Source organism: Paroedura picta, chromosome 3 (genome assembly GCF_049243985.1).
Source record: "Paroedura picta isolate Pp20150507F chromosome 3, Ppicta_v3.0, whole genome shotgun sequence".
NCBI classification, from domain to species: domain Eukaryota; kingdom Metazoa; phylum Chordata; class Lepidosauria; order Squamata; family Gekkonidae; genus Paroedura; species Paroedura picta.
The window spans coordinates 161822912-161832505 of NC_135371.1; the positions used below are offsets into that span (position 1 = coordinate 161822912).

At 51.8% G+C, this 9594-nt stretch overlaps 1 protein-coding gene across 2 annotated transcripts in view; it reads right to left on the minus strand.

Annotated features, from left to right (window-relative positions):
- Positions 1-8056, minus strand: part of ZNF385A (zinc finger protein 385A) — a 238801-nt gene extending 230745 nt beyond the window's left edge. The window contains exon 1 of one of the 2 annotated variants that reach the window (XM_077329094.1): positions 7689-8056. The gene's annotated coding sequence lies outside the window, so the exon portion shown is untranslated. Of the gene's footprint in view, positions 1-7663 lie in introns of both variants that reach the window. The other variant, XM_077329092.1, reaches the window with a different exon arrangement.
- Between the last annotated feature and the right edge of the window lie 1538 nt (positions 8057-9594).

Consider the following 9594-nt stretch of genomic DNA (forward strand, 5'->3'; position numbering starts at 1 on the left):
CTGATTAATTGTTTTTCTTGGAATTGAGATTGAGTAGCCAGATTATGTGGGATGATCCTGCCTCTCCCGGTGCCCTCCTCTCTGTTAGCCCTGGTTCTTATAGCTATACGGCAGGTCAAGAGAGTGAGAATGAGATAGTCCGCCAGATCCAGGAACTCAGGAAGCATCAATCAGAATGTGCTGATGATCAGAGATTGCAACAACGAGGCAAACCTTTTACCTCCTTCCCACTCTTCAGAGCCTGCAATTCCATCACCAGACCTGCCACGGAGGGAGTGTGGTGCTGCAAGCTAGTGCCGTGGTACAGTTGCCAAATTCAGTCTGTTGCTTTGTCCAGAACTGGGCTCTGATCATAACTACAGCAATTCATGACCTATGGGGCTGCCCTTGGAGACTGTTCCATAACCCGCCTTTGATTCAGGATGTGGTGGCAAAACTGTTGACTGAAGGTTAGTAGGAATGTATATAGACAGTTCCAAAATGTTGTTCCATTCATTCCTAGATACAATTCAAAATGCTGGCTCTCACATTCAGAACCTTAAATGGCCTGGGATCAGGGTATTTGAAAGAAGTGCCCCCCGTTCCCCTAAAAACCTGCTCAATATTTAAGATCCCCACCTTGTGTGCCTCCACCCTCTGAAGTGATGTGCACTGAGACGTCTCAGTTGAGGCACCCAATTCATGCAACTCTATCTGAACATCTGTTCTCCTTGCATCACTGCTTGAGTATTAAGCACTGCTTTATACTCCTGGGTCTTCGGCAAGAGATTGGGTCATCTCCCCTCCCTCCCCCCCCCCCTTACCCTCAGCTTGTTGTATTGCTTTCAAGGTTTCTATGGGTTTTGTGCTGGTAGCTGATGTGTCAATCATCAGCCACCAGCTGTTCTTTATTGTATTTAACTAACGCTCTGCAGATTGTTTTGCTGTGATTGGCCATTGTTTTATTCCGTGTCCCCGCAGTGGCCCAAACAACTTTTCATTTAATGTTTATACTGGCCGACACCATGAGCAAAGGGAGTGAATGGGGCTAGGGTACAGAGCGATGAGGAAGAGGCACGCCAAGGTAACGCTTTCTAACCCGGGCAGAGATAGCAGCAAGGGGTCCGTTTGCAGGTGTGCACGCATAGGCAAAATTGAGGACCCTGTGGGGAGGCCAACTCCAGCTTGAGAAATTCCTGGAGATTTGGGAGCAGTGCCTGGGGAGGATGAAGTCTGGGACTGGGAGGTATCTCAGTGAGATTTTGATGCCAGTGAGGCTGTCCTCCCGTGTTCAACTGGGAAGAATTCCAGACCCCACTTGGAAGGACTGGCAACCTCACCGCACAAGGGAAGCTGGCCCAGCCCCTGCTGTGTCCCATTATCCCATACGATCATTCTAGGGCCTGTTTAGGGCCAGTTTATCCATGTAGCACATGCTTCCAGAGGCCCCTCATGGTGTCTTCCCGCAGGACTGTATCCTCTCCCCCACACACACACACACACCTTTTCCTTTTTAAGAACACTTGGAATGACACTCCTTTCCAATGTGGACGGCCCTTCCACCCCCAGTCTGGCTGCTTCCGCTGCAATTGTACTCTGCTAGGGCAGCGCAAATCCATAAACAGGCTCTGGTGTTAGGGGACCTGCGAATCCTGAAACCACTCCTGGGCCTGTTGGCACAAAAGGAGGACAAGCAGAGAAGAGGGAGCCCCCTGGATCAATCCCAGAGCTGGTGCCTCTTTCAATGGGATACTTTCGGGGAGATCTAGGGTTTGGCTTCTCTCCGTACATGGGGAGGGGGAGCCAGGGCTCCCTGTGGCTCAGATACCGAGCTCCTTGTGCTATTTACGGGCTGCAAAGTTTGGGATTCTTGAGCTGCTCGGCCTGGCCCAGTGGCTGGCTCAGATCCCTCCCATGTGTCCTCCGAAGCAAAATCACTGGGTGGGCATTTCAGGAGCTGAAACTGCCCGATTTCCCCCCTTTTCCTTTAGTCGAGATTCCTGACAAATGAAAATAAAACCAGCAATCTCGCTCGCAAGTCTTCAGAGGTTAAGTTGATTTTCTAAAATGGAAAATATAGAGGGCTCCGACTTATGTTCTATCTTTCCTTGGGTTGCCATCTCCAGGCTGAGAAATTCCTGGAGACCCTTGGAGTGTAATCAGGGAAGGGGAGGGTTTGAGGAGGGGAGGGGCTTCTACAGGGAATGAAGCCATAGAAGAAGAAGAAGAAGAAGAAGAAGAAGAAGAAGAAGAAGAAGAAGAAGAAGAAGAAGAAGAAGAAGAAGAAGAAGAAGAAGAGTTGGTTCTTATATGCCGCTTTTCTCTACCCGAAGGAGGCTCAAAGCGGCTTACATTCGCCTTCCCTTTCCTCTCCCCACAACAGACACCCTGTGGGGTGGGTGAGGCTGAGAGAGCGCTGATATCACTGCCCGGTCAGAACAGTTTTATCAGTGCAGTGGCGAGCCCAAGGTCACCCAGCTGGCTGCATGTGGGGAGCGCAGAATCGAACCCAGCATGCCAGATTAGAAGTCCACACTCCTAACCACTACACCTAACTGGCTCTAAAAAGAAGACTTCGCTTATTGACTTAACCTCTGTAGCTGGTTTGTCAGCTTTGTTGGTTGTTTACTCTCTGCAAGCCTGCCAAGTCACTTTCTCTGTCCCCACCTGGAGGTTGGCAACTGTACGGGTTATTCCGTCCCCTTTCCCCCTCCCTCCCATGGAACAGCCCTGTAAATTGGGGTAGAATCGTAGAATCATAGAGTTTTGAAGGGGCCAGACAGGCCATCTAGTCCCACCCCCTGCTCAATGCAGGATCAGCCTAAAGCATCCAGGGGACGTATCTGTCCAGCCACTGCTTAGAATCATAGAATCACAAAGTTGGGAGGGGCCGGACAGGCCATCTAGTCCCACCCTCTATTCAATGCAGGATCAGCCTAAAGCATCCAGGATAAGTAGCACACCCCCTATTTGCCTAGTGTAAAGAACAATATGGCCAACAACTAAAATACAAAGAGACAAATTGTTTAGACATCAGGGAGAATTTCATGGATATGGTGGCTGTCTGGCTGCTATTTGTGAATGTCCCCCACCCTCCACACCCAAATTTTAAAAGGTAGCACTTCTGCTGCCATGGCATAGCAAGCAGGGTTCAGCCTCAGAGCCCATTTTTTAAATCTATCAATCTGTCTGTCTATATCTATCATCTTTGGTTTTTTCCACATGTGTTGGATAATGCACTTTCAGTGTACTTTTGCAACTGAATTTTCCTGTGCAGAACAGGAAAATCTACTTCTAAAGTGCATTGAAAGTGCAGCTCAGGAAAGACAGGAATCTCAGTGGGGTGCAATGCTCTAGATTCCACCCTCCAAGGCATCCATTTTAAGTGGGGAAACTGATCTAGGTTGTCAGGAGATGCGTTGTAATTCTGGGGGATCCCCAGGCCCCACCTGGAAGCTGGCATCCCTAAGGACCGCTGACTTTTCTTGCCTGCACCTCCTTGCACCGTCCAACTAATTTATCCTCCCTGCCCTCTCCTTGCTGCATAACTGCTCTGTTCAGCATGCTGCAGATCAGATAGTCAATTAGAACAGCCACAAATCATAACACTCGGTCATAAATTAGCAGCTTGTTTCCGAGACTATGCTAATGGCCGCCTAATGGCTTGAATCTGCAGCACCTTTGTGGGCGCGCAGTTTTGCAAAAACCTGATGCCAGGGCCAATCTGGTCAGACCACACCTGGAGTACTGTGTGCAGTTCTGGAGGCCTCACTTCAAGAAGGACGTAGATAAAATTGAAAGGGTACAGAGGAGAGCGACGAGGATGATCTGGGGCCAAGGGACCAAGCCCTATGAAGATAGGTTGAGGGACTTGGGAATGTTCAGCCTGGAGAAAAGGAGGTTGAGAAGGGACATGATAGCCCTCTTTAAGTATTTGAAAGGTTGTCACTTGGAGGAGGGCAGGATGCTGTTTCCGTTGGCTACAGAGGAAAGGACACGCAGTAATGGGTTTAAACTTCAAGTACAACTATATAGGCTAGATATCAGGGGGGGGGAATTCACAGTCAGAGTAGTTCAGCAGTGGAATAGGCTGCCTAAGGAGGTGGTGAGCTCCCCCTCACTGGCAGTCTTCAAGCAACGGTTGGATACACACTTTTCTTGGATGTTTTAGGATGCTCAGGGCTGATCCTGCGTTGAGCACGGGGTTGGACTAGATGGCCTGTATGGCCCCTTCCAACTCTATGATTCTAACCTGTCCCAGCAGATGTTCACAAATATCCAGCTCAAGACATTTGCACACGGCTAAGTCCAACCGTCCGGCACATTTGTGGCAAAAATTCACTACACCCCTAGGTGTTGTGCATAACACATAAAGCAGCTGTCCTGAAGCACATTTCCATTTCCAGGCCTCCAGCTCTCTAAACTGGCCCTGTCCAAAGGCTTCTCCTCGATTAGCCTGTGAAAGACACACTGTGCTTAATTTTGACCATGTTTTAGGGCTTTGCTTATGGGGGGGCAGGATACACATCACAGCCACCTCTAACAGTGGGGGAGCCGAGTTCAAGGCGGGGCCTGCAAAGCTACTGCTATTACAATTTCTCTCCAGGCAATGGTGACTGCGCCTCCTGGAGAAAATGGCTGCTCCGGAGGATGGTCTCAATGCATTGTACCTTCCTGAGAAGCAGCATGTCGTAGTGGCTGAGAACTGTGGGCTCTGATCCGGAGAACCAGATTTGATTCCCCAGCCAACTGGGCGACCTTGGGCCAGTCACAGCTCTCCTAGAGGTGTTCTCACAGAGCAGTTCTCTGAGAGCTCCCTCCACCCAAGTTGCCTCACCGGGTGTCTGTTGTGTGGAGAGGAAGTCTAGGAAGTTGTACGCTGCTTTGAGACTCCTTCAGGTAGTAAAAAGTGGGGGTACAAAACAACAGCTCTTCTTCCTGAAGTTCCTCCCCAGGCCCCAACCCCAAAACCTCCAGGTATTTCCCCACCCGGACCCAGCAGCCCTACCTAAGAGTGAAATGTACTGTACATATTTCTTTTCTCGGTCCTTGCTTGGCACTGAGCGAAAGCCACCTGCCGTCAGGCAAATAGAAAAAGCAGCACACCATTGTTTTCTGCATCCTGCTTCAAAGGAGCGAAGGAATCCCAGGCATGCTGATTGAGAGACTCTCGTTCGCACGGGGAAGGTGCCTGCGAGAGGGCATGTTTGTATGCGAGCGAATTAAGCTCTCAGTGTGAATCTCCACTCTCTTCCCGGAAGGCTCTCCGTCAAACACTTCATCTCACTGCCGGGATCCCGTAGCCACATGTTAGCCTCTGCATTCTCCCCAGCAGAACGAAAGGGCTTTGTTTCACATGGGGGGAGAATTAGAGATCCCCCACCACCACCTTTTCCTCCTGTACCTTTAACAGCTGCACAACAGTCAGAAAGAGACAAACAAGAGAGAAAAGCTGTTTTTTTTACATCCTGCGTTTCAATACCCAGGGGTAGTCAAACTGCGGCCCTCCAGATGTCCATGGACTACAATTCCCAGGAGCCCCTGCCAGCATTCGCTGGCAGGGGCTCCTGGGAATTGTAGTCCATGGACATCTGGAGGGCCGCAGTTTGACTACCCCTGCCCAAAGGAATCCCAGTCCGGGTTATGAACACTTTCCCTTCCTCTCCCCACAACAGACACCCTGTGAGGTGGGTGCGGCTGAGAGAGCTCCGAGAGAAACTGTTCTGCAAGAATAACCCTAAGAGAGCTGTGACTAGCCCAGGGTCACCCAGCTGGTTGCATGCGGGGGAGTGGGGAACCCAACCCCTTTCTCCAGGTTAGTCTGCCGCTCTTAACTTCTTCAATCCTTGAATGTCTGTCTACTATGCGGCTGTAAAAAGTCTGTTTAGGAAAGGGGAAAGTGTTAGCACCTGATGGTAGCAGAGGTGGGCGGTGAGCAGGGATACCTTTGAAAAGGGAACACTCAATTCCAATCACTCAAAGTCAGGACTTTAAAAGCTTCACCTGTTCATATGGGGGGTGGTGTTCTCAGCCGCTATCAGTGTCCCAGAGACTAGCCAAGGAAAAGAAAGAGCTGGCCACTTTGCCCCTGCCTAGTGCTTTCTCAGAAATTAAAAGACGCTTGCTCCTGGGGAGGAAAGCTATGGCAAATCTAGACAGCATCCTAAAAAGCAGAGACATCACCCTGCCAACAAAAGTGCGTTTAGTCAAGGCTATGGTCTTCCCAGTTGCAATGTATGGCTGCGAGAGTTGGACCATAAGGAAGGCCGAGCGTCAAAGAATTGAGGCTTTTGAACTCTGGTGCTGGAGAAGACTCTTGCGAGTCCCTTGGACTGCAAGGCGAACAAACCGGTCAGTCCTAGAGGAGATCAACCCTGACTGCTCTTTAGAAGGCCAGATGCTGAGGATGAAACTCAAATACTTTGGCCACCTCATGAGAAGGAAGGACTCCCTGGAGAAGAGCCTAATGCTGGGAGCGATCGAGGGCAAAAGAAGAAGGGGACGACAGAGAATGAGGTGGCTGGATGGAGTCACTGAAGCAGTAGGTGCAAACTTAAATGGACTCCGGGGAATGGTAGAGGACAGGAAGGCCTGGAGGATCATTGTCCATGGGGTCGCGATGGGTCGGACACGACTTCGCACATAACAACAACAACAAAGTGCTTTCTCTACCTTGTGAGCTGTGGCAGGCAGAACTTTGGGGAAGCAGAACATTCATCTGCCCAATCAGTAACCTGGTCAAAAAGGCAAGAGAGCAGATGGCAGTTCTCGATAGGTGGGTGCAGCCTGAAAACTTCCCCCCTCCCAGATTGATTAGCATGGGTTGTGGTTATACAAGTGCGAAGGCGTGATACTTTACACATGCTCAGGAGGATGTTTTTCTGTACACTGTAGGGCTGACATTTGACAGTGAGTCCTGGAGATAGGGATGCCAGCCTCCAGGTGGGACCCCCTGGAATTACTGCTCATCTTCAGACCACAGAGATGAAGTCGTCCCCCCCTCCTCCCAATGCCAAATCAGGTTTTAGGCAAAATGTAATAGACTTTCATGGGCCCAATTTTTACTGATATGAGGGGGGGGGGAATGTAAAACGTTTCCTTCAACCCTAAAAGTGCATGTGTTCCCCTCCCCTTTTGATTTTAAACGCAACTAAAAATTGTTGAGGCCTTCTGAGCACCATGGATGTCAACTGTGAGCATCCCCCCCCCCTCCTAAAAAGAAGAAGACGAAGAGTTGGTTCTTATATGCCGCTTTTCCCTACCCGAAGGAGGCTCAAAGTGGCTTACAGTCGCCTTCCCTTTCCTCTCCCCACCACAGACACCCTGTGGGGTAGGTGAGGCTGAGAGAGCCCTGATATCACTGCCCGGTCAGAACAGTTTTATCAGTGCCATGGCGAGCAAAAAATCACAGTGGAAGCAGGCAAGGAAGGGCAACCTGTGGCTGATTGGGCCCCTGCCAGAAAAATAAGAATACCCAAAATGCTACAAGATGCAAAAGAGAGAGGCTGGGAAGGAAGGAAGGAAGGAAGGAAGGAAGGAAGGAAGGAAGGAAGGAAGGAAGGAAGGAAGGAAGGAAGGAGAGGCTGGGCTTGAAATAAAACTCTGAGACAGCCTGCAAACTCCAGATGACATTTCAGGCTTCTCCTCCCCGGCCCTCCGCCAGGCAGGAGGCGCCTTCCCTTACCTGTCTGGCCCAGGTGAGGGCTCACCTGGAGACGCGGCCGCGGGGCAGGTCGGAGGTCAGCAGCAGCAGCCGCCGCCGCCGAGGCCCGGTCGGCTCCCTCAGTCCCGCAGCGGTCCGGAGGAGCCGCGGGGGAGGCCTGCTCTTCTCCGGAGCTTCCCGGTCAAGCGTGGCCGGGGGCGGGAGAGGCGGCGGGCGGCGGGCGGCGGGCGGCAGGTGGGGGGCGCGCCGCTCTCCTCGCCGCAGCCGCCGGGACGTGACACGATGGGGTCGCTCTGTCGCTCCCGGTTCCCCATCCAAGGCGCGGCGAGACGAGGCGAAGATGGACCCCCGCTCCGGCGCCCAGGCCTACCGGGCACCCAGCGCCCGGCCTGGTCTCCCTCCTGGCAGGGAGCAGCTGCCGCGGCCGCGAATTCCTGGCCTTGCTGAGCCGACAAGTTGGGCTGGGAAGAAGGCGCCCGGGGGGGGGGGGGGACAGGGGCACAGCTGGGAGGCGGTGTTGGCTTTCAGCCCTCTGGGCCCAGGGCTGGTGCCACACCCCCTGGGGTAATGCGCTCCCCCTGCGCTTTGGCAGCTGGATTTCCCTGCGCAGAACAGGTAGCTGTGAATTTAGGAACTTAGGCGGGTTGCGAGTGGGTGGGCAGGAAGGGATGTGCCAGTGTTTGTCTCTTGTGGCCCTTCCTTGCATACCCAGGAAATGGCTGATTGCACCACTGTGGGATGGTGGGTGAATGCCCTCCAGGCCAGGCTGGATTATGGAGAATTTTTTTTTTTGGGGGGGGGGGGAGGCATCACATGGGCATGGAATTGGGGTCACTGTGGGTGGGCGGGTAATTGTGAGTTCCGGCATTGTGCAGGGGGTTGGACTAGATGACCCTGGAGAGCCTTCCAACTCTATGATTCGAATGGGGAAATCTATTTCTAAAGGGCGTTGGAAGTGCATTAAGCATTGTGTGAGGCAGGGGTAGTCAACCTGTGGTCCTCCAGAGGTCCATTGACTACAATTCCCATGGGCCCCTGCCAGCAAACACTGGCAGGTGCTCATGGGAATTGTAGTCCATGGACATCTGGAGGACCACAGGTTGACTACCCCTGGTGTGAGGAATGGGCCCTGGCTGGAAAGGGGGAGGGGGGAGGGCATACGATCAGGGAAACAGAAAAGAAAGGGGGTAGAGGTGGTGTTCACAAGAAAGTAAAAAATGCCCCTGGTCCCTCCCTTCCAAAAAGGATTGCCATCTCTTCAGGTGGATACAGAAAGAGAGAAATTGGCCATAGGTTGTTGTAGAGCTGTAACACCACAGGGATTATGGATTTTTTTTAAGCCTGCCTGTAGTACAGCGGGGGGGGGATACTGAAAAAAATGACTTCTGTGAAGGGCTGGTGATGAGAAAATTCCAATATCCACCAAATAGGGATAAGTTGAGACCACCAACAAAGCTTATTAAAACAGGGACATCCAGGTTGGAGAAGATCAGAGAGATTTATCAGGAACGAATCTAGCAAAATCGTCATAATGTCCAGCTAGTTCCACATCCATCCACGGTGTGAGAACCAGTTCTGCTGTAGTGGTTAAGGGCCATTGCCTTTGATCTGAAAAACCAGGTTTGATTCCCCATTCCTCCTCCACATGCAGTCCGCAGGGTGACCTTGGGCCAGTCACAGTTCTCAGAGCCGTTCTCACAGAGCAGTTCTGTCAGAGCTCTCTCCACCTCCCTCCCAGAGTGCTTGTTGTGGGGAAAGGAAGGGAAGGCAATCACTTTAAGACAGGGAGGGAAGCCTTGCAACCTGGGAACCAGGAAGCCTTTGAACTGACACCCTGACCAATCAGGGACAGGCTGCTTTGCTTCCAGGCACTTTATTCCCACAAAGAAGGAAGCTGCATACTTCCTGGTGCTGGCTTATCAAATATCGAGAGTTATATCCACTTCTGGATA